The 24767-nt window shown below is 56.5% G+C and overlaps 1 long non-coding RNA gene across 1 annotated transcript; it reads right to left on the bottom strand.

The window, feature by feature from the left end:
* Nucleotides 1-2889: 2889 nt before the first annotated feature.
* Nucleotides 2890-23696, bottom strand: LOC128138287 (uncharacterized). The gene is made up of 3 exons (XR_008233984.1): nucleotides 23651-23696; nucleotides 22783-23129; nucleotides 2890-2901 (listed from the first exon to the last, which is right to left on the bottom strand). It is a non-coding gene; the product is annotated as an uncharacterized LOC128138287 (long non-coding RNA).
* Nucleotides 23697-24767: the final 1071 nt, after the last annotated feature.

Raw genomic sequence — 24767 nt, 5'->3', positions numbered from 1 at the left:
GATATGAGGAGGCCTCTAGGCCTGAGGGGAGCGGAAGGGAAAAGGAACAAGTCTTGAGGGGATCCGATGGCAAAAAGAGAGCCACCCCATCTTGAATTCCCAAGACAGCTACTCCTCACCCACCTCTTTCCCGTCCTGCCCCCACATCTCCCCATCTGCCCTCAACCAGGCAGCCCGGACACGCGCAGCCAGCCAGCTCGGGCGGACCAGAGCTCTGAAGGTGCCTGAGCGTGGTCACGCCGCGCCGCGGCTCCATGGTACCTCTCGGGCTGTAAGAGACGGGGCAGAGAGGGGCTGTTCCAGGGTCCCTTGGGCTTCCCGGGGGTTCCTTGCACTGCCTCCGTGGAAGAGACACGCTGAGACAACAGCACTGGGACTACAGCTCCTGGCACGTCCTGTGGACCAACATGGCCGCACAACAGGCCTGTACCAGAAGATGACAGCTCCCGGCAGGCCCCGCAAGGCAACACGACTGCCCAGAAGTGCCATGCTGGGAGACTACAGCTCCCAGCATGGCGAGGACAGAGTTTGTATGGCCCTGGGTGCCATCCTCCCCCCTTCACCCCCACAGAGGCTGAAGCGCAGCCCTGCCACACCGGCCCAGGGCTCCTCCACCCCGGCGGTACCACACAGCCATCCCCCGGGGGCAGCTCGAGGTCCCACAGAGGGGTCTGGGGTGCAATGAAGGCCACGGGAGGGGTCCTGAGTGGACCAGCGCTGGAAGAGATTTCCGGAGGGCAGGAAAGGCTGTAATTGTGAGAGGGTGTTCTCCATCACAGTCACGGACCAGACCGAGGAAGAAACCAGTGAGGCGGGAATCTCCGTTTCTGGGAGCTTCCAATTCATACAAGGGCAAACTCAGCGGAGGAAGTTTAATTTTCTTTTTCCTCTTTTCTGCATGAGCTCTTCCTGTTTGGTGGGAGGAAGAGAAGAGTTGAGACGACAAAAACTATGATTTCTGTGAAGCTTGAGTGAATCTTACACACTTTATGGCATCGAGGGGAAGTGGGAGCGCTCTGCACTGCACCGAAAGGAAAGGGGTGTCCTGGGGGCACGCCGGAGTGTCTGAACATGGGGCTCTGGGACACGCCGGAGGGCAACAGGGAGGTCCCGAGGGGACGTGAGGGCGAAGGGGGTCTGGAGGCACCCCGAGGGCCCCCAGGTGCCCAGGGCTGCGCCGGCCCCGTGCCCCCCCCAGGGGACGCCCTGCCCCTCCCTGCCCAGGCAGCGGGTCACAGTGGCACCCTTTGTGACAGCGCACTGCACCACGTGATCAGCACAGCTGCGGCCCCCAGCCCACAGCGTCCGGCAGGACGGTGACGGGACAGGGCAGGAGCACGGAGCCGGCGAGGAGCCCCCGAGCACAGCCCACGTCTTTCCCCGCCGTCCCCGGCAGCCCCGGTGAGGCCGAGGCGTTTCGCTGAAGCTTCCCCCTTGCCCAGCCCTACCCCTTCCCTCCATCCCGCAGGATGGCGCAGAGACCCCCCAGCAGCCCCAGGGTGGCCTGGGAGGAGGACGGGGCTCCCCAGGAGAGCAGGTCTCCACCGGAGCCCGACGAGCTGTGCATGGTCCAGCCGCTGCTGACTGGTGAGTGAGGTGCCCTGACGCTCTGGGCAGGGCTGGGGCCAGCGACCGCACCCTGCTCGATGCCAGGATCGCCGTTTCCCCGGCATGCTGGCAGCGCGGGTCCCACGGGTGGTGGGCGTGATGCTGCCTGAATGACTCAGGCAGCTGGGAGCTGGCCCCAGCACAGCCTCTCCCAAGGAGGGAGAGAGCAGAGGGGACCCCGCTCCTGCTCCGGGGCACGGGCAGAGAGAGGCAGCTGGGCTGGCAGCAGGCGGCGATGCTGTGGGATGGGGACCTTTCCTGCCTATCTGCAAGCCAGTTCCTCAGCCCGGTGCACTGGGGGCTTTCCCCGCCGCGCTGTGCTCCAGCATCACAGAAGCCTGTCTGCCCTGCACTCTCCGGCCCTGACACACATGGGAAGACTGTGCCAGGGGACCGGGCACGAGGCTGCAAGGAGGGCAGAGCTCCTTCCTCTGCTCTCTCCTGCCGCCAGACTCTCGCTACAGCCCTCCCTGCTCTCCTCCTTTATTAGGTATCAGCCAGTTACCCATGTACGAAGAGGAACAGGAAATCGTGGACTTCATCCAGGCCTTTGTCAGCAGCCCAGAAAAGGTAACCGTGGCCATTTCGAACACGGCTGTGCTGGCGTCGGATGACAGGGGCTCTGCTGCCGGGCTGCTGGCGGTGTGCTGGCTGGGCAGAGCTGCTTCTCCCAGGCCTCCCGCACGGCACTGCACCCCCAGTGCTCCGGTCCCGCTGGCCGTGTGTCCCCAACTCTCACGCTCCCTGTTGGTCTCTCTGTCCCCCGGCTGCCAGGACGAGGGCCAGAAGATTAAGTTCCTGAGGGCCATTTGCAACCTGTGCAAAAGCACCAGGTACTATACCTTGTCACAGCGCCTGGATGTCTTCTGCCACAGATACGAGCTGGTAGAGAATATCAAGGTGAGGGGACACCCGGCAGATCTGGGAAAGGTGGCAAGGGCCCCCCCGGCACCACCGGCACCCCCTGAGGACAGCCCTTGGGCAGGGCTTGGGTCTGGTGGCACTGGGTGCTGGCAGCTGCCAGGTCCCATCCCGGTTATGCTCTGCAGGTGCTGCTGGAAGAGGAGCCCAGGGACCAGCTGTGCGGGGCAGTGCGGCAGCAAGCCATGCTTGCCATCGCCGAATTGAGGTACCTGCCCATCCCTCCTGGGGACCCCTGCCCCAGAGGTCTGTGTCCACCTGCACGAGGCCTCGAGGCACTGCTCCCACCATCAGTGTCCACCTGGCCCCTCTCTCTCTTTGCAGCTCAGTGCCGACAGTGCTGGAGGGCAAAGAGAACATCCTCCTACACACCTGCTTCACGAGTGTCTTCCTGCTTCCTCCAGAAGAGGAAACGAGGAGCCTGGAGACTTGCCTCTATTTTCGGGTAAGGGCTGGGTCAGCCCCAGGAGCCCCCAGACCCTCTGGGCTGTTCCCTGGCCACCCCGTGCTGCGATACGACCAGAGATCCAAGGCAGGGCAGGGGCTCGGCTTTGCTTTCCCACCCTCATCCCTTCGTGCCCTTCCCATGGGCCTGGCCACGTCCAACGCCACAGGCTGCTCTGCACACAGCAGGCTGTCTGCCCCCGGGTCTCTCCCGGACACCGCAAGGCACCGCGGGAGTCCTCCCTTGGCGCTGGGAGTTCAGACCACTCTCCTGGGCGTGGGAGGGACAGCAGAATCACTGCCACAACTCTCTGTCCTCCTTGCAGACCCTGCGAGCCATGGACACCATGCTGGAGACGATGGTGCGCAGCTGTTCTGCCACCAGAGTCAGCGAGGAGCTGCAGAGTATCTTTCAGGTCTGGCATGTGAAAGGGGGGGCTTCACAGGGGCTGTTCCTCACCCTGGGGAGAAGGGGGTGTCCACTCTTGAGTGCATGGTCCTCACCCCAGTGCCATGCAGAGAGAGCACGCTGCAGGGAGGCTGCCCACCTCCCTTGGTAACCAGGGGCTGCCCAGCAGGCTCTTCTGCAGCACAGTGCCTGCAGAGGGTGGCATCTGCCTTCCTGCCCGGCCACAAGGTTGGCCCGGGGGATTTGTCCCAAGCCTGCGAGGGACCCTAGGGGCAGGAACCCCGCTACAGGCTTTGCTCGAGATCCCAGGCAGCCTTGACGGACTGTGAGAGTCCAGCCCGGGAGCCGAGCAGTGCTGCTTCGGCTGGAGGCCATGTCTGCTCCCAGGGCACACCAGCAGCTTCTCTCTTCCCAGATGCTGCTGAACTTCACCAACTCTGAGAGAGCAGCTGTGCGGGAGAGGGCCGTGGGGAGGATTACGGTTCTGAGCCTTTTGCTGTCCAAGAATCCCACACTGAAGGTGAGGAGCCAGGCACCCTCCAGCCAGGCCATCTCCCCCTCCCTGCACACCAGAGCAGCCTGCAGCTCTCCCCACGCGGGGCTGCTGCCCAGCTAGCTGCTTTGGGAGCCGCGGCCGGCACGGCCCTGCAAAGCCCTGACTCACCGGGGATCCGGCCCTGGGCGCACTCTTGGGTTCAGGGCTTTGGCACCAGCTGCCTGCCCTCAACCCTTCTGCTGTTCTGCCTCCCTCGCCCAGGCTTGGCACCGCTTTGGACAAGACCCGTACGGCCCTCTCTGCTATGGAGACGTCCAGATCCCAATGCTGGGACAGCTGCTGGGACGTCTCCTCCTTTTCCGCTCTTCCAAGGAACAAATAAGCTGTGCTGCTTCTGATGCTGTTTATTTGCTCCATGTATTCATGCATAAACAAAAAAGTAAGGGGAGTTGTGGTGGGCTTCGTCCCTCTGCACGCAGACATCTGCTTCTCTTCCTGACCTCCTTTGCCCCTCATAGCTGCTCCCCGTAGCATCCCAGCTGTCGTTTTGCTGCAGAACCTGAGCGCTCTCCTGAAGTCCAGGACCTCTTCTCCGCTGCTCTCCTTCCTCCCTGCTTTCAGGATCTTGAAGCCCGCTGTTTTGCAGTCCCCACAGCCAAAGCCACCATTGATTGCCATGTCCCAAAGCCACGTCTGCCCTGTTAGTGAAGAGCTGATCCATCTGTGCACCACCACGGCTGGCCCCTCCAGTGCCTGGAGCAAGAAGCTGTTCCTGACACCCTCCAGAAACCTCCTTGACTGCTTCTGTCCTGCCATCTTGCAAGCAGCTCTCAGGGCCGTTCGGTAAGCTTGCTGGCAAAGCTGCTGTGTCTTACTGACTCTTCTGTGTCCCTCCCCGCTCTTTAGGCAGGTCAACGCTAAAGGCTAAAGCACCGCGGCTCCGTTGGGAAGACGAGATCACCTCCTTGCTGCGTGTGACCGCCATCAAAGACATGGTAATGAGCTTCCCCCTTGCCGGGACTCTTGTCCCTGCCGTCAGCCGGGGACTTGTGTCAGCAAAGGCATCCAGAATCGGCGGGGCTGGCATGGCCTCACTGGCCCTGGTGAGAGGGCTCCTGCTGTCCCCGAGCAGGGACCATGCGAGGGCTGCACTCCAGTGTCCCACCAGCAGCAGCTCCAGCCCTCCTGGCCACCAGCAAGCCCTGCTTCTCTGGAGGGCCAGCACACTGTGCCCAGGAGCCCAACCCTCCCCCCTCACCCTGGGGGCCCTCTCTTCTCGTCCTCCCCCACCCAGTGACTGCAGCCCCTGCGGCCAGCTTTCCTGCGGGCACTGCTGCCAGCCAGCACTGCCGGCCATCTCTCGCCAGGGCCGCTCGCACTTGCCCAGCGAAGCAGCACCGTCAGGGCACTCGGTGTGACGCGTCTTCGCTCCCTTCCTTCCTCCCATAGTCCTTTGCAAAATACCTCACATCTTCTGAGAGGGCAGACATCATCCTTGTGGCCATCGAGGCGATGAGAGACTCCAGCATCCGTGAGAAGGAGGCGGCAAGAAAAGTGCTGCACGAGGTCATGAGAGACCCCGACTTCTGGCTGGCGGATGTAAGTGGCCTGTGGCCGCACTGCCCTGCCCTTCAGCCCTGTCAGGCCTTGTTCCTCCCTCCATCCCTCCCTCCCAAACCCAGCTGTCTCGGGCACCGCAAGCCACCGGAAGGCAGCAGAGAGGGATGGGAAGGGCAGCGGAGGAAATGGCTGCACTCCAGTGCCAGCACCATCCTCACCTGTGTCCTCTCCAGGTGCCAAAGATCACGAGCTGCATCCACAGAAACCTGGGATGCATCAACACGGAGTCAGCCCGGCAGAGCGTGGAGTCACTACTTCTCCTGATGAGCGACTGCTACCCCATCCAAGTGGTCACGAGCCTGCTGAAGTTCTCTCCGTCAGCAGACAGGTACTGGCCCTGACAGCCCTGAGGGCTTCTTCCCCATGGGGAGAGGGGCCCGGAGACTCTCTGGCTGCCAGACCCAAGGAATACTGCAGGACACCCCGAGGAGCAGGGCCCTCCATCCCACCACGCCTTCCAGCCCTGGTGGGTCGGCCAGGCCCGCAGCAGCCAAAGCTGGCCAAGCCAGCCCAGAGCCCTGCCACCACGCTCCTCCCAGCCCCACGGGGAACACCGCCTCAGCCTTCTGCTGCTGGCCCAGGGCATCCCAGCCGAGGGGTAGGGTCTGCCTTATGCGGGGCTGACCCAGGCCATGCTGCTGTGGCCGAGGCAGCCCTGCTGACAGAGCGCTCTGGCTTGCAGCACCGGCACGGCCGTGTGGGAGGCGATGTTGTCCACGCCCCGGACTTTGGAGGTGGTCTTCAAGGAGCAACTCGGCAAACTCCAGGGCATGGAATCACACAGCCCGGTCACCTCGGCCGCGGAGGACGCCTGCACCCCTCACTTGGCTGTGAGTTACCGGAAAGGGTCTTGATCACCTTCAACGAGCCCTGCAGGCTCTGCCAGGATCTCACAGCTGTGTTGTTTCAGCCGATGGCCTCCAGTGAGATCCAGTCAGAGGATTCTGGTGATGAGTCCCACATTGAGAGCTACCAGGGGCATCCAAGCCTGCGGACGGTCTCCCTGTTGCTCGAAAGCCTCATCACGCTGTCGGAGAGACCTGACTTGGTGAGCAGGGCATCATAAAGGGGAGCCATGTTGGCAGCCAGGCGCTGGGGCAGCGGGTAAGGCTGTCGCTTGGCCTTGGCTGGGAGTCGGGTGGTGGGGTGACTGCTCCAAATGCCCTCCCTGCCATGGTGGGGCCTGGTGGCTGCCTGGGGAGCTTTCCAGGCACAGAGGGTTACCAAGCCATCTGTCCCTTCGGGCCTGTGGCAAAAGGGGGTGGCTGAGCAGGGGGCAGGGAGCCTTTGCTTTCCTGCCCTCCCCGACCTAGCCCTGCTCTCCCGCGTCCCCAGCAGTGTGCCCACGGCCACCACCTACCAGGAGGCTGCCACAGAGACTCCTGTGCCGCCACCTGCCAGGAAGCCAGACAGGAGGCTGGAGCTCAGCAACCAGAGCATTCTCGCCAGGGTGGTCGCGGACCGTTTCACAAAGAGGAAACTCTGTCTTTCATACAGGCAGGAAAAATACAGGTCCTCCAGCCACACATCGCCGAGGTGTTCCACAACGGCAACACAGATATCAAGATGAAGGTCCTGATGGTCTTCAGAAACGTGATGGGTCACCTGAAGAGGACGGAGGCCAGCGCCATGGCTCTGCAGCTGGCGGAGGAGCTCCTACCCCTCTTTGATGACGTAAGGCTGATGTGGGAGCCTGAACCCTGCAGATGGGCACCCTGCAATGACAGCTGCCCTTCAGCCCAGCCCTGTGAGCAGCACTCACGGCAGGGACTTCTCTCCTTTCTCCCTCGGGCTCTTGTGGGATGGCTTCTGGGTTCTGCAGCCCAGCATGGCTTCCGCCGACAGGCTGATGACCCCGGGCGACCTGAGTCCCCTGTGCTGGGGCCCAGCCTGGCCCCTGTGCAAAGCACCTGTGGGCCAAGAGCTGCTCTCAGAGCCCCGAGGGCTCCCCAGCTGCGCTGCCAGGCAGGACCACAGATTGCCACAGCTCCTGTGCGCAGAGCCCTCCCCCAGAGCATCTCCCCACACACCTGCCCTCGGGCTAATGCTCACAGTAAGCAGGCAGTGGCTGTTTCTCAAGTCCCCCTCCCCTTCTCCCTACCAGGAGTCCAGCCAGATGAGAGAGCTCTCCATCAGCCTCTTCCGAGATGTGATGCAGACTGTGGTGGGGAATGACAAGAGGAGGATGAAGAAGAAAGTGCGAAGGGGCCTTCTCCCGCTCTTCTTTCACATGTGTGATGAGACCGACAGCGTGGCCAAGGTAGAGATTCCAAAGCTGGCCGGCGACACAGGGAAAGGCGTGCTGACCCCCCGGGCACCAGGGCCAAGAGCTGCTGGCACGCGGACTCTGGGAGCGTGTGTCATCTCGGGGTCCGACTGACCGAGTCGCTGAGGGCAGGGCAGGGCTCCCCTCCGTCCCTGCACCGCTTCCACCGCTGCCCTCCTCATCCCCCAGTGCCTCTTGCTGCAGAGGCAGAAGGGGAGGTGGGATCCACTCCCAGCCACGCTCCCTCCACTCAGCCCTCCTCCTAAGGCTGTCCCTTAGGCAGGGTCCCTGCAGAACCAGCGTGAGCAGGGGCAGAGAAGCTGGCATGGACATTTCCCTGCTCCGGCAGGGCTCAGCAGCAGCCCGTGGCCCGAGGCATGAATACGCACGTCCCTACAGGCTTCCCTGCTGTCCCTGCAGGTGTCAGAGGCCAGAGGTTTTCAGCCTCGATCCCTGTCCCCCAGGGCTGTGCCCAGGACACCCCCAGATGTTTGGGCCAGGGCATGTCCCAGCTTCCCAAGGGCAGGATCACCCCAGGAGCAAAGCCCAGAGGAGGGGGACGCCAGCTCTCCTTCCCCAGACCGTGGTGCCATCTCCCAGCTTCTGCTGCTCTCCAGGTCTCTGGGGAAGCCCTCATCACCACCGCAGAGCTCCTCAAGTGGAAAGAGCTCAAACACCTGGTGCAGACACAGCAGACATGGAGGATTGGAGAGTGCTTGGTGAGGACAAGCCCCAGGGCCTGGGGACCCTGGCCCGTCTGCGCCTTGCAGTGGGACGGAGGGGGTCTCAGCACCCCTTGGACCCCTCTGCCTGTGGCGCTCTCTCAAACTCACTCCCGCAGAGCTCCTGGCTGGGAGACGGGAATGGCCAGGGGGGGACGGGGAATGAGGGCTGCCGGGAGGAGGGACTGCTCCGGCCAACTGGGGAGGCTCTGTGACATGCCCGTACCCTTGTGCCCTCTCGCTCTCTCTCTCCAGCTGGTGCGGGACAGGAGCAGGGCGGAAGAATACTTGAGCCAGAGCCTGCCATACCTGGGGGACGCTCAGGCCACCTTGCGAGAGGTGGCCGTGAGGTTCATCGGTGAGCCACAGCCCCCGGGGTCCCTCTTTTGGCAGAGCCCCAGCTGCCCCGCGCGGGGCCTTGGCCTCCTTCTCCCACCCCTGCCCACGCAGGTGGGCTTGGTGGCCGCCTTGCGCAGTCCCACCCCCCTCGGCTACTGGTCTTCCCTGGGCTCAGCCCTGGCGAGGGGGAGGAGGGCGTGCAAGCCCAGGCGGCAGGGCTGGGGCTGTGCTGCTGGGAGCATGCTGGGGAGCGGGAGGTCTGACGACGCTCTGTGCCTAGGGCTTGCTGCGCAGCCCCTGACGGACCAAAGGAGGGAGAAGCTGGCTGAGATCTGCAGGGGTGAGTAGGGAGCATGGTCTGGAGGGGACGCCCGGGCGTCTCTGCAGACACGGGGGGTCATCTCGGCTCTGTTTCTTTCGGTTGCAGCTCTTCAGCCCATGCAAGAAGACAGCGAACCCGCCATCTGTTCCCTGGCACTTCAGACCGCCCTCATCCTGAACTCTCCAAGGGTGCAGCGGACACAGGGACGCAGCCTGCGAGCATTGTGCTGCGGGTGCTGCTGAGCCAGGCAGAGGTGCAGCTTTCCTCGGGAAAGCGGCTGTATTTTAATAAAGCTGGAACAACAAGCCCAAACCCACAGTGTCCGTCAGCTGTGTCGCGTGCTGAGCAGACAGCGTCATCCCTGGCCTGTCCCGCTGCCTGCAGGACAGCTCGCCCCTCGGCACGCCCTGGCCCCAGGCTTGTTTTACAAGTTTACCCCTCGACGACGGGTCTTTCCCCAGAAGAAGCCACCTTTGTTCACCCCCTGGGGAAGTCTTTTCCTTAGGGAGGCAGAGCGCAAAGGGGAAATGGCAGAGCGCAAAGGGGAAATGGCAGAGCGCAAAGGGGAAATGGCAGAGCGCAAAGGGGAAATGGCAGCCCCCGAAGGAATCGGGATTGCCCGGAGAGCTGCCTGACGCCCACGCTTGCCAGCAGCCCTCCAGAAGTTCTCCTTTGCTTCAGTCCCAGAGTCCTTCCCCACGCACAGCACCCCGGGGTATAGCTGGTATAGTGCTGTAGGTTGTATTTAGCATGACAATAATGTTGATAAAACAGTGATGTTTTAGTTGTCACGAGGCAGTGTTTATACTAAGTCAAGGATGTTTCAGCTTCTCATACTGCCCTGCCAGTGGAGGCTAGGAGTCCACACAGCTGGGACAGCTGACCCAAATGAGCCAAAAGGGTATTCCATAGCATATGATGTCCTGCCCAGTATATAAACGAGGGAAGCTGGCCAGGGGATGCTACAGCTCAGGGATTGGCTGGGCACCTGTAGAGAAATTCCATGTGCGGACGGACAACAGCACACCAATGTGATGATCAAAGTCGCCGGTTTATTGAGCATAGCAGATCATTCTTATACAATTCTCTAAGTTCCTCAAAAGCTCTGATTGGTTGCTGCGTGCAAGCATACAGTGTCCACGCGCATAAACATAAAACATAATTGGTTATACTACTCTGTACACGCGCATAAACATAAGGCATAATTGGTTATACTACTCTGTACACGCACATAAACATAAGGCATAATTGGTTATATCAATCAAAACGTGAAACTTGTCTCAATCTAATTGGTCAAGATAAACTGCCTAATTGAGGTTGTTTGTGCCAAGTTCCCTTTATCGTGGAATGTGCACCTGTGTTCTTCTAATTGGTAACTTTCTTTTTTTGTCTCCTTGTTTACCCTGTTCAAGGCCTTCTAAAGGCATCTGGAATGCTCTCGTGTACCCTACTTTCAGACCCAGTCACTAAGGTCCATATAATTGACTCCTACAGGCACCAGTCGGTGGGTGGTGAGCAAATGTTTATTCGTTAATGCGTGTAAGTCCTGGGAGTGAGTCTGCTCCGGGGCTTGGTGCCCGTACGCTCACCCTTCCCCTGGGACAACTTGGCAGTCGTTACTGCAGCAGCAGATACAGAGAACGAAAATACAGCGATGGGGAGCGAGAGAAAGAAACTGCGGTAGGTTGACCCTGGCTGGGTGCCAGGTGCCCACCAAAGCTGCTCTATCGCTCCCCCTCCTCAGTTGGACAGGGGAGAGAAAAACATAACAAAAGGCTCACGGGTCAAGATAAGGACAGCTTAATAAAGTGAAAGCAAAGGTCGCGCGCAAAAGCAAAGAAAAACAAATGATGTTATTCTCTAGTTCCCGTCAGCAGGCGATGTCTGACCGCCTCCTGGGAAGCAGGGCTTCGGTATGCGTAGCGGTCACTCCAAAAGACGAGAACACCCCCCTTCCGTCTCCCTTTACTTAGCTTTTATATCTAAGCTGACGTCCTATGGCATGGAACATCTGTTTGATTGGTTTAGGTCAGCTATCCTGGCTACGTCCCCTCCCGAGATCTTGCCCAGCCCCGGCCCGCCGTTGACGGGAGCAGAAATGTTGGAGAGACAGCCTCGATGCTGTGCCAGCGCTGCTCAGCAGTAGACAAAACACTGGAGTGTTATCGACACCTTTCTAGGTACCGATGCAGAGCACAGCACTACAAGGGCTGCTATGGGGAGAATTAACTCCATCTCAGCCAGACCCAATACAGGAACAGAAAGGGAAAAATAAAATGAGGGAGAAAGGCTGAGGAGCAGAGAAAGAAAGGTACAGGGCGATGCAAAGGTGTTTTGCTGAATACAATGACCTTGCTATTTCTCGACCCAATTATTTACTAACAGGTGGTAGATAAAAGTTCTGTATGTTACAAAACGTAGGAGAAATTGGTTTTGGATGGCCTTGCAGTTTCTGAAGAAGATTAGGACTTTAGCCCTCTCCGATAACTTAGCTTAGAAGTATCCATATGGATTACATCAAAGGGTAAGCATAGATAATAGAAGCACTAGCGAGCACTCTTTAGGATAAATTGTATGAAATATGCGGAAGATCGCACTGTGCAGAATCATCCGAGAAGGGTCAGACAGCAGACAAGCAAGGAGAACTACTGAAGACCGCCAGAGGACTCCTGAAGACCACCAGAGACCTCGAGTACGCCTGCGCAAAGGACGTTTACATATGATGATAATGAGTTCCCAGAAAACTAATGAATATGTAAAACTTTTCTCAGAAATCTGCTGAATACATACATAGAACCTGTATATAAACTATGCAATTAGCCTGACCAGGTACACACAATAGGAGGAGAAATGCCCTGTATGCCCAGCGCTGCAATAAAGGATACCTGCTGAATAGTCTTTTGACTATTGAGTCCCGATTTCGGCTTTTCACGGCTTCAAGGGAAAAGGACAGCGAGATGGAGAAATCGATAAAAGAGGGATGAGGAGCCCTGCAGGGACGTGGCAGAAGAAACACAGGGTCGGGGAGCATCACACGGCCCAGCTCACCTTCTCCCTCGGCGCAGTCGCAGCCCGGCAGTGCTTGACAACTGCTCTGCTCCTCCCTCGGCCTCTCTGCAGGCAGCCACCCCGTTAGAGGGAGGGGCTGTCACCATCATCCCCACTGCCTGCACCTGGGGCTCCTCCAGCCCTGGCCCACAGCTGGAGCCCAGCAGGACCACCAGGGGGGCATCCCCCGACCCCCACAATGCATCACCTCCTCCCCTGGACTCCCTCACAGCCCCTCGCTCCCTGCAGAGGGAGTGCAAAGGAGACGGCGAGTGTTTATTCAGTCATGCATGTAGTAAGTTCTGGGAGTGCATCTGCTCTGGGGCTCGAGGCCATCGCTGCTCCCCCTGCCCCTGGGACACCTTACAGTCGGTTGGTTGGCTCCTGGGGTGATGAGCTGGTGGGCAGAGGTGGAGGCTGCCAAAAACGATCAGGGTGCAGCACGCTAGAAGAGAGGAGAAAAGTGGCAGCCTCCTGGAGAGTGGGGGCTGTACTCAGAAAGCATGAGGCGGAGAACGGGACAGCGAGAGAAGGACGGGGACAGGGAGCCCGACAGGGATGGAGAAAGACACAGCAGGGAGAGCAGGAAGAGAGAGCGGGACAGCAACTGACAAGGAAGGATGGGGAGCAGGATGGAGATGCAGGAAAAACCTGGTATAGGCAGCATGACAGAGAGGGAAGAAAAAAGAACAAGGGCAGGGAGTTGGACTGAAAGATGCAGAAACACAAAAAAGGGACAAGGAACAGGGCACAGAAGGAAGAATGAAACGACAGAGTCTCAGGACAAATGATGGATGGAAGGGGCAAGGGCATGGGAAACAAACTGCATAGCTACACATAGCTACACAAACTGTACAAGCTACAGGGCAGAGAGGGAAGAATTAAGAAGGGGTGACAGTGAGGAATTAAGGAATAGGGACAGAGAGCTTGCCAGAGAGAGGTGGAGAAAGGCAAAAGACCGCACAGATGACAGGGCAGAGAGGGAGGAATTAAAAAACCAGGGACAGGGAGCTGGACAGAAAGAGAGGCAGAAATAAAATGGGAAAAAGCAACAGGCCACAGGGCAGAGAGAGAGGAATTGATAAATAGGGACAGGGGACCAGACAGAGCATGATAGAGAACAGAAAAGAAAGCAGTGGGCTACAGGGAAGAGAGAGGAAATAAAGAACAGGGAATGGGAGACAAAGAGAAAGCGGGGGCAGAAAGCAATGGCCTAAAAGACGTATAGGGAGGAAGTAAAAACTAGTAGCAGGGAGCCAGACAAGAGAGATGGAGTAAGACAGACAAATAGTGTGGGGCTTCGAGACAGAGACTGTGGAATTAAAACGGAGGGAGGGAGCCCAACAGAGAGAAGGGGGGGTGGATCCAGACAGGCTATGGGGGCCAGAGGGAGGAATTAAGAACTGGGGACAAGGAGCCAGACAGAGAGAGATAGAAATCGCGGGGAATAGCTCTGGGCGCAGGAAGGAGGAGGAATTAATAAATAGGGACAGGGAGCTGGACAGAGAGGGTTGGAGAAAGGCAAAAATATCGGCATGGTACAGGGCAGAAAGGAAGAATTTAAAAATGGGGGCAGTGAGACTGACGTAGAGAGACTGAGAAAAGAAAAAAGCGACGAGCTATGCGGAAGAGAGGGAGGAATTAAAAAACAGGGCCGAATTAAAAAACAGGGCCGGGAAGCAAGAAAGAGCAAGGTGGAGAGCAAGGTGGAGAAAGGCGAGGGGGAACCCGAGGGTCAACAGGACAGAGCGGGAGGAATTAAAAGTGAGGGACTGGGAAAGGAGAGTCAACGAAAGAAACAGAATCACAACGTGCTGCAGAACCGAGAAGGAAGAAACTGAACAACAGGGACGGGGAGCCAGAGAAAGAAAGAGTAGCAATGGGCTACAGGACAGAGAGGGAGGAATGAAAAAATAGAGATCGGGGGGGGTGGGCAGAGAGAGATGGAGAAAGAGAAAATAGCCAGGGGCAACAGGGCGGGGGGGGGGGGGGGAAGGAAAAAACAGGGATCCAGAGCCAAACACAGAGAGAGACACCACAAGAAAGTTATAGCGACGGGCTACAGGGAGGAGAGCGGAATGAAAAGATAGGGACAGGGGGCCAGATGCAGGGTGACACACACGGGAAGTATAGCAACAGCCTGAGGGTGGAGAGGGAGGAATTAAAACAGTGACAGAGAGCCAGAGGTGGTGGTGGTGGTGGTGACACAAATAAGGGGCAGGGGGAAGAAAGACGGGCTGCAGAAAGAGAAGGAGGAATTAAAAAATTGGTATCCAGAGCTGGACAGAGAGATGGAGAAAGAAAAAATTGAAAAATAGGGAGAGGGAGCCAGCTAGAGAGACAGAGAAAGGAAAAAATGCAGTGGGCTCCAAGACAGTGAGGGAGGAATTTCAAAAAGGAAGGGACCAGGAGCCATGCAGAGAGAGACAGAGAAAGTGAAGATAGCAATGGGCTGCAGGGCAGCAAGGGAAGAATTAAAAAGTAGGGACGGGGAGCTGGACAAGAGAGAGGTGAGGAAAGATCAATAACAACGTTGTGCTACAAGGCCGAGAGGGAGAAACTGAAAAATAGGGACCGAGAGCCAGAAAAAGGAGAGACAGAGAAAGAACAAATCACAGTAGGCCACAGGACAGAGGAGGAGGAATTTAAAGAGTGATGTGTAGAGGGCAGAGAAGGAGGAATTTAAAAAAAAAAAAGGACAGGGAGCTGGACAGAGAGACACAGAGAAAGAAAAAAACAGCAATGGTCCACAAGACAGACAGGGAGGAATTAAAAAATCCTGGCAGGGAGCCAGAGAGGGAAAGACAGCAGAAGAAATGACAATTGCAATGCGGCACAGGGCAAAGAAAGAGAAAATTGAAAAACAGGGCCTGGGAACTGGAGAGAGGCAGAGAAAAAAAAAGCTGCTCTAGCAGCAAAACGCGCCAGCATGCATGCGCGGCTCCCGAGCTGCAGTACCCACCTTTGGTCGCCAGGAGGCAGAATCCCCATAACGATCCTCCTCTGAGCGTCAGCTGGATGAGAGATGACTGACAGCCCAGCCCAGTATAGACCAGCCAAAGGTGGTAACTACTTACTGGGGGTACAGGGCTCACATTTCCCTGCCCTTTTCCCACTCGCAGCCCGGGCAGTCATCTTCATTGCCTCCGTACCAAAAAGAACCCGAGTGGCTGGAGCGTTTCCATCCTCTGCATTTGACTGCTTTAAAAGTCTGGGGGTCGCTTCTGTCCATGCCCCCCACCCCATTACCTGCAGAGGAGAAGCAGCACAGGGAACCTGCGAACAGGGGGGGCGGGGGGGTTGCCCTGGACCAAGCCCCAGGGACTGCTGTATCCATCTCTATGTGACATCGGGGTTGTGGGAGTGACAGCAGCCAGTCAACAGATGCTGGCGAGAGATTTTAAAACAATAAGGCAACACAGGTGACAGCCTGAAGGCAGGCCACGAGAGACCCAAAGCTGCTTCGTGCCAGAGGGGCAGCTCTGTTCAGCAGGAAACAGCGCATCCCAGCGGCCCAGATGCAAGCGGCCCATCTGCAAGTGAGCGATACCCTGGTGATCCTGGGGCTCTGCTGGGTTGGGCGCACCTTTCCTCACCTCTGTGCTGTCAGAACTCTGCTCTCCTAATCCTACACACACACAATTGTTGATCCTGTGATATCCTGTTGATAACACGCTGATGTTTTTAGTTGTTTCTAAGCCGTGTTTATACTAAGTCAAGGACTTTCCAGCTTCTCATACTGCCCTGCCAGCAGAGGCTGGGGGTGCACAAGAAGAGTAGCTGAGCTAAAGCAGGGTTCCAGGTAAACAGGTCAGCTCAAAATACACCACCTCCTTTAAAAGTTAGAGCAAATTGAACTCTTAAAATCAGCATTAAGACTGATACGATTTTGAACAACTTCTTAGCATAAAAGTAAACACTCCTGCCGGTGTTGGAAAACGCCTCCTCCCTTCCTTACGGCACTGCTGCAGGGAGATAACCCTGGGAGGCTGTGGGACGAGGTCGTACGCAATCAGAGTCTACACTTACAGATCCACCACAACAGCTACAGCCCTTGCGCTGCTGCTGCTGTACATCTTGCTTGTTTGGGGAATAAAGCTGAAAGTGAAGTGGAAAACTGCAAAGAGCAAAATGAAAAATAAAGGATAAATCTCAATAATTCACTATAAAGGATAAATCTCAATAATTCACTTTATACTAAAAAGGTGTGCCCATGTTTATATACATCCAATAAAAATACATTATTGAAGCAGTAACTCACCAAAACCACCTCAGGACTCACTGTCACTAGTTACCAGGCTGCTAATGCTTCTTGGGAAAACCTGGAAAACACATGGAAGCGACGCCAGTTTGTCCTGTTTTGTCCACATCTCTTCTTGGACCTTGATTGCTTTTAGTACAGATGCTGGTTATCTCAGTAAGGTTTTCGAGTACTACTATAAGACATTTTAAAAAACTCATTGGCTGCAAATGCATAAAGCTTTTATCGTGAAAACAAAGCCTGTTTCTTCTGAACAGCTGAACTCTTACGAACAGTTTTTTCCCTCTTTTAGTACAAAATTATTTTCACGGTATCATTTACTAGTAAGTGCACAGAAGCAGAAGATTATATGCTTTCAGGAAGAGAAAATAAACGGAGGGAAGTAAACTTTGCATAGGCGTAACATGCTCCAGAACAGACCTTAGTTTTACTATTTGTATTAAAATATTTCACAGAAAAAATGTAGAAGGAGAGTTGGCACATTCTTAATGTTAACTTTAGTCCATACTACAAGTACCTTCAGAAAAACGCAGACACACATCATAGGTGTACCTTGTACTCACAGACCACTATAGAATCTTTCCATGTGTCTTGTACTTTCATGGCAGAAGAAAGGGCAACCGCAGTGAAATGGTGGCAGCTGACATCCACCTGAGAGAGGAAAAAACCCTTTAGCATAAAACTAGGTAAAAATCCCAAACTGCCTTTTTTTGTGAAGGTTTGTGAAGACTGTATGACTGAGCGGAGGAAAAAGTATTTTGCATCATCTTCGGTACAGTTGTTGACACAGGCCACTAGAGCTTTTGCGTTTTTTTGACAACTGTGCCTTTTTTTTTTTTTTTTTTGGCTCATTGGCAGCTTTAGTTTCACTAAAACTCACTTTCCTAGATACACGCAGATGACAGACATAGATACCTACATACATTTTCTCAAGCCTTAGTATAGCCAAGACTTCATCACCCTATACGTCTCAAGTTGAGTATTTTTGCTAAAGAGCACAGCAACATATCTGTCTTTGTGAACTGCCTCGTTGCAAAAAACGAATGATTTTTTCCAGGCCGTTGCTCCAAACGGTCAAGATCTTTTAAAACTGCAGTTGTGCCACCAAACCCGCTCAGGGTCCCTCCTAGCTTTTGACTGCCCTGAGATTTAACAGGCACACGCTCCATTCCATCTTCCAACAGCAAAAATACGTTAACGCTCTCGGACCCAGAGCACAACCCTACAGATGTCCACACACACACACCTTGCCGTTTTGATGAGGAGCCACTGAGCATCCCTGCGAGCACAGCTGCACACGCCACATCGGTTTCACCTACGCCGTGAGTTACCGGTTTCAGTGAATGTAGTTTCTGACGCTTTAAACCGAAAACCGTATCTCGACACTTCACCACAGTAGAAATGACCCATACCTAGAATGCTACAAAAATGCAGTAACACAAATTGCAAACCCACAGCAGCAACAGCTTCAGAAATATTTAGACCAGGAACAAGGGAGAAAAACAAAACAGCTTCATCTCACGCACAGGGGAGCGGCAGGCAGAGAAAAGGGTCGGCATTCCGAGCCCTTACAGAAAACAGGCATTCTCCTTCCATTCCTCAGCCTGTCCGTTAGGTCTAAATACCGCAACGCTACTGTGGCAATATCGAGAGTAGGGAACAACAGCCCTGCCACTGGACTAGCCATTGACCCATGCTATTTACGCAGCAGGACGCATACACAGAGGGACATGTTTTGCCACACACAACCCTGAACTTCCTCAAAATTTATGTTTACCAAAAAAAGCCATTTGGAACATATTGCCAAACAACATTTGGCAATAAAGCTTTGATGCGTTTGACACACACAAATTTTTGGTAACTTGCTATTTGCTTCCTGTTGTTGTTGTTGTTGTTCCTTCAGAAATTCTACTTGCAGCCAACTTATTCACTACTGGTTCAAGCATTTGCCTTCCTGCTATTACCAGCACATTTACAGAGGCAAGGAACTTAATTGCTCTTCTACAATTATCCAAATGACAACTACAGCCATGAAAGAGAAGGAGAGGTCAGGCAGCAGAAGAGCTCTGCAGGCTGGCACCAGTCAATGTTGCACTCTCTAAAAACAAACAACAACAAAACAAAACTGTGACCCTATTTTTTTTTTTTCTTTCAGAGCTCATCCCTGTCTCAGCATTTTGTCTTGTCAGAGCATGAAGTGCAGGTGATCTGTACCCTGACGGCATTCGTGTGTGAGGAACACCTGTTCAGAAATAGTCCAGATCTGTAGAGACTGGTGTCATTTTTATGGTTTTAATCATCATAACTCAAATTTTATATACTCACGCATTTGTGCGGAAACAATTAACTTTTAGACATTGCTTCTCCTTTTGGGGGGAAAAAAAAAAGTGTTAGAGACTGAAAAAAAATTATGATTCAGAGCTCCCAACCACGAGGGAGTGGTGGAGAAATCGGTGAAAGCGAAGACCAACAGCAGCAACATTAAGTGAAAGTTGGCTTTAATTCCGATCACGTACTTAAGCGACTCTCCAAGTCTATGCCTCAGTCCTATGAATGACTAGTCCTTTTTTGGAAGGACAAACTCTTTTACTTAAAAGTCCTAGACTGAAGACTCCGCTGAACAGAATGGGGACTGTGCCACGGGACAACATGCCATCAACACTCTAATGAGAAAAAAAATCAAATAAAAATCAAGTTTAAGTACCAGTTTCCATCAGGTTTCATTCATTACATTTCTACTGGCATCTAGGTGCTCAAAATGAACTATAGGGACACCACGTATTCCTAAAAATTCAGTTATACCTAAAAAAATAAAAGGCTATTTCCAACTTGCCCATAAAATCAGCATGAACAAAGAGAAGAGAAACACTTGGCCCTAAAGAAGCTAACAGGCAGCTCTGAGTTTATCGTAGATGAAAGTTTGTTCTTTCACCTGAAACAAAAACATATCAAGGGACCAATTCAGGAACAGGGCACGATCTGTTAACAGCAATTTTTCATCAGCTTTTCTGCACTAGCAGCAAATTTGCCTTTTCTGGGTGTTTGATGTGGAGTATCTGTAGTGCCCTCGAACTCGCAAATGTTTCTCCCCACTCCCCCAGCCCAATACGTGCGATTACCTGAGCAGCAAGCGGAATTAACCATGCAGGATTTTCTTCGTGTGACACGGAAGGTGACACTGGGAAAAGAGGAGGCAAAAAGTGAACCTGCTTGTCACACCCAGCCAACAGTGAAAAGACAGGGGAGCATTCTGCTGGAAGGGCTCTGCGCCCCAGGAGCTCCGACCAGCCGGTTTCTCTCCCCTTTGCCCGGTACCGAGGGGACGACGACACCTCGCCTGCACCCCCTCGCAGGGGGGGCTGCCCCAGGAGAGCCGGGGGACCCCCACCTCACTTCTGCCCTCGGGAACGGACCGGGCGAGACCCTCCACGCAGAGAGAGGAGCGTGGCGTGGATCACATCCCCAAAGCAAGAGGCCGGGCTCTCCGCTGGCAGAAGGACAACTCCCCTCCCTGCTGCTCGGAGCTGCTTGCTACGGACAGCCCTGCCTGTGCCTGGCCGCTCTTCTGCCATGCTGGGAGCGCAGTCCAGCCGACGGACGCTCCAGCGAAAAGACAGTCCAGCTAATTGCAGCTCCTGCTCATTACAGCCACAGGTAATTTTGCCTCTGGCTAATGCACGCTCCAGACAGCAGACACCCCGCCTCGTTCCAGCTCCTGCTTGCTACAGTTCTGGCTAATTGAAGCCCCAGCTCCGCACTGAAGCTCCAGTTGATTTCAGCTTCTTCTTCTTACAAGCTCCAGCTACGTGCAACAGTCTGAGCTTTCGATAAGGTTGTGAATCAATTGGTGTCAAAACTTGAGCATTAGGATTAAACATCATAGTTATACGCTGTATAAATATTCATTAGTTTGTGCGATTAACTACTTAACAACTATTCTAAGCAGAGTAGAAAGAAGAGCTGGACTCAAAGAGGGCACGTGGGGTCTGAAAAGCGCCTTTCCCCCCAGAGACCATCACAGATGTTGAGTTCAGCCTGCTGCATGCTTGCCTCCTGAACTTCGGGGTCCAACACAACCAGACCCCCATCTCTGGGGAAGGTCCATGCACCCTGTCCACCCCCTGCTTTCCCCCGCAGCCCCCAACACCCTCCCACCTGCCTGCCTCTCACCCGTCTACAAAACCAGCCAAGCCGGCCTCTGCTTTTGGCCCCCAAACCAGCTGACTCGGTGCCCATTTAGAAACCAAAAAACCCCAGCTGCTGAGCCTGTTCTCAAGGCCCAAAAATGCAGGGCTGGACCTCTGTTTCTGAGTCAAAAGCTGCGCAGCTCAGTCTGTTTCCGAGCTGCAAAATCAGCCGTGTGAGCCTGTTTAGAAGCCCCAGAACAGAAAACTCGTTCTCCGTTTCTGACCCTGCAGTGCCCATGGGCAATGCTGAGTGTAGCCACCCCACAGCCCTGCACCCCCGGGGCCCCACAAGCAGTTTTGGGGAGTGCTGGGGAACTGCGGAGGGCCCGGCCCCATGCCTCTGAGGGGCAGCCCCAGCACTGGCAGGGCGTTGCTTCATTATTGCCATTTCAGGCTTTATTTCCCTGGCATCACCAGCACGGCACGGCCAGGCCCGCACCCCAAACCACCAGCCAAAGCACCCCCGCGGGTAGCCAGGCCCAGCTACCCAGAAAACAATAAAACCAAAGAGGGAACAAGACAGAGAGTGCGGGGAAAGGCAAGGAGAAGGACAGAGAAACAGAGAGAGCGCGAGAGGGATAGGGAGCAGGACAGAGAGATGGAGCAAGAAAGGAAAAAAGGACGGGAGGCAGAACCAAGGGAAAGAGAGACAAGGATGGGGAGCAGGACAAAGGGATGGAAGAGAAAAAAAAGAGCGATGGGCTGCAGGACGGAGATGAAGGAATTAAACAGACACAAGGAGCATGACAGAAGGACAGAGAGAGAAAAAAGGGACAAAGAGCAGGCCAGCATTGGAGGGGAATAAACCAACTGCAATGGGCAGTGGGAGAGAGATACGGAAAAAGAAAAAAATACTGAGGAACAGAAAAAAGAAAGAAGAGACAGCTAGCTGGATGGGGGACACAGTTAGAAAGGACGGGAGATGGAATGGGACAGAGAAAGACAGACGGAAAAGGTAGCGAAAGAAAGCAAGGCAGAGGGACAGCAAGGCAGGGGGGAACGGACAGGGGTCTGGACAGAGATGGAGAAATAAGCAGCAGGGACAGAGGAAAAGAGACAGAAAGAGGGACAGGGAACATGGCAAAGAAAGAAAAATCAGGACAGCAGCAGGACGCAGATAAAAAACTGGGACGGTCCTCAGGACAGAGAGGAATATGAATACGAGCAGGGAGCGGGACAAAGGGATACAGCGAGAAACGACGGGACAGGAAGCAAGACAGAGCGACAGACAAGAACAACGACAACGAGAGAGAGAGAGAAAGACAGGGACTGTGAGAAGCACAGGGGGCTGGAGAATTTAGAAAGAGAGGTATTAGGAGCCCTGCAGAGAGAGGGAGCATGAGTGAAAAAAGGGGCAGGAAGCAGCACAAAGGGTCAGAGAGAGTAAGAGATGAACAGGAAGGAGGACGGGGACAGTGAGATCCAGAACAAAAAAAATAAGCAGCAACAGCGAGCAAGACAAAGGGATAGAGAGAGAAAGAGAAAGTAGGAAGAAGAGAGATAGGAAGGCAGAGACACAGAGCGGCACGTACAGGCGCAGAGAGGAAAAGAACACCAGGGAACAGGCCAGAGAAATTGGAGGCGGGGAGGGGAAGAGACAGATGCAGATCAGGACGAGAAGATGGAAAAGGAAAAAACAGCGACTGGCTGCAGGACAAAGACACAGGGTGGGGGAAAAAAGAGGGAGAGGGAGCAGGACAAGAACGCAGAGAGAAAAAGAAAAGGGGGCAGTCGAACAAGAGAGAGAAAGGGAGAGAGGAAGAGGGAGCAGGACAAGAGAATAGACAGAAGAGGAGAGGTACAGGGAAGCAAAAAAACCCCCAAAACCCAAAACCCAAAAAACAAACATCACAGCAGCAGGGGAAAGAGAGGGGGCCAGGAGAGGGAGAGGGAGGGACCGGGACGCACGAGAGGAGCGACAGGGCCCCGAGGGCCCAGGACTCGCCACAGCTCTCACTCTTGGAGCTGCCAGGAGACCTTACCAGCTCAGATGCTTCTTTCTCCTTCTCTCCTCCCTTCCTCTTCTGTAGCTCCAGTCGCTTGGCTGTCCTCCACGTAATGGAACACACGAGTGTCTCACAGCTCTTATGAGACGAGGCTTCCTAGACACGTAGCCTCGCTCGCTCGCTCGCTCCCTACGTGGCCGTACCGCGCTGTTGGTCATGCATACCGACCCTGGTGGTCTGACCTGCTGTGGACTACAAAGAGGGATCCTTCCTCACCCAGAGAGGCAGGGTCTTCTCTTGCCTGCAGCGGGAGGCAGCTGCTGGCCAGATGGCCCTCCATTTCTTCTTTAACTTTCTCTAGCCTCTCCAGCTTCAGCAGCTCCTGTCCACAGCCAGGAAGCGCTGCTCCGCCTGTCCCTCTGTGCTCCCACGCCGCCAGGACAGGGAGGCCGAGCAAAGACAGCCCACGCAAGCCTGAGGCCGCTGCAGTCAACGGCATCCCCAGGGGACGAACGGACAACCGCACCCACAGCGTGGCCTCTGGGAGAGGGAAAGAGGCAGCAGTGGCCGTTATTACCGCAGCTCGACCCTTCCGCAGGGGCTTCCGCAGACGCCGCTCGTTCCCCGCGCCGCTGCTAACGGCACCCCCGTTAAGGGAGACTCCAGACCACCGCAGGGCCAGCTTGCTGCCCTCACGACAGGGCTCGGGGGCTGCCGGGGGCTACAGGACAGGCTTCAGGGGAGGGGCTGGAGCTGGGGGCAGCCGCGCGGGCCGAGCGGGGCCGGGGGAGGCTCCGGGGGAGCTCTGGCGACTCGGGCAGGCGCCCGCTGGCCGCGCCTGAGGGGTGCCCGCCTCCGTCCCCTCTTCCCTTCTACCGGCTCTCTCTCGGGGAACTCCCCGGCGCTGCCCTGGCCCGGCTCGCCTCCGGCGGACCGGCAGCCTGCCGCGGCGGCCGCTTCGCAGCTTCCCGTCCCGCCACCCCCGGGCGGCCAGCGGGCAGGAGGCACCCCCCGCCCCCGCCCCCGCCCCCGCCCCCGCCGGAGGGGATCGCTCGCCTCACCGGCGGTCCTTGCGCTCACCCGCTGCCGCCGAGACCCGCGCCCCGCGCGACGCCACGCTGCTCCCGGGCACCGCGCACGCGCCGGCCGCCGACGGCGCGCCGGAAGGGCCAGAGCCGGCGCGCGAACGCAGGGCTGCCCCAGGCGCAGGACGGCGCGCTGTGGCGCATGCGCTCTGGAGGCGCGTACGCACGGCCGGTCGGGGAGCGGGCGCAGCGGGAAGCCCGAAGAAAACGACGCGAAACCGGCAACAAAACTACACCTCGCGCCGCGCAGCAGGGGCCGCGGCGGCAGCGAGGGCTACGCCGCGCCGCACGGGCCCGAGAGCAACGCTGCTGCCCGGCCGCCGAGTCCGCGAAAACGACAGCTCCCGGCATGCAGCGGGAGGCAACCGTCCCTGCGTTCTGACCCGGCGGGACACCGCTCCCGTTTCCGTTTCCGTTTCCGTTTCCGCCCACCCGCCCGCCGGCGCAGCCGCAGTCCCCGCCGAGCCCCCAGCGCCGCCCGGGCAGCTCCCGCGCGCTCCCGCCGCCCGGCTTCGGCTCCAGAAAGTCCCCGCCGCCGGCTCCGGCGCGGCACGGCGCGGCGCGGCACCCCCCCGCCCGGCTCTGTCTCCGGGCACGGCGCGGCCCCGCTGCCGCTCCGTGCGTCCGACACGGACCCCGCCGTCCTCCTCGGGGCTTTCCCCGGCTCGGATCTGGGGCTCGGCAGGGCTTTCGCACCTCTTGGGTGCTGTTTCTTGGTGCCCCCTGCTCTCCCGCCCCCTCCCACACAGGCACGGAGCGGCTCTGGAGAAGGAGCTTGTAATTGAAAAGACGAGAGAAAAGGTCCCCTCCAAGCTGGGCTGACCCCTCCCTACCCCCCCTCCCCGGCCCCCCCTTCAGCAAATACCCCCACTGCCCCCATCTCCATCCCTCGCATCCCTGTCTAATCCCCGCCCCCCCCCTCACACCCCCACGTTGGCTGCCAGAGCCCTGCGCTTGCTGGGTGGCATTGGCAAGGAGCTCTGCGCCTGCCTCTTCCTCGGCTTGGCTGCCACGGCAGGCGGGCATGGTGGCAGGTCCAGCCCCGCATCCTGCCACGGCTCCTGGGGCTCCATCCCGCCGCTGCTGTTGAATG

Source organism: Harpia harpyja, unplaced genomic scaffold, assembly GCF_026419915.1.
Source record: "Harpia harpyja isolate bHarHar1 unplaced genomic scaffold, bHarHar1 primary haplotype scaffold_241, whole genome shotgun sequence".
Classification (NCBI taxonomy): domain Eukaryota; kingdom Metazoa; phylum Chordata; class Aves; order Accipitriformes; family Accipitridae; genus Harpia; species Harpia harpyja.
Note: the sequence above shows the minus strand (reverse complement) of the source record. Positions and strands in the feature narration are given on the sequence as shown.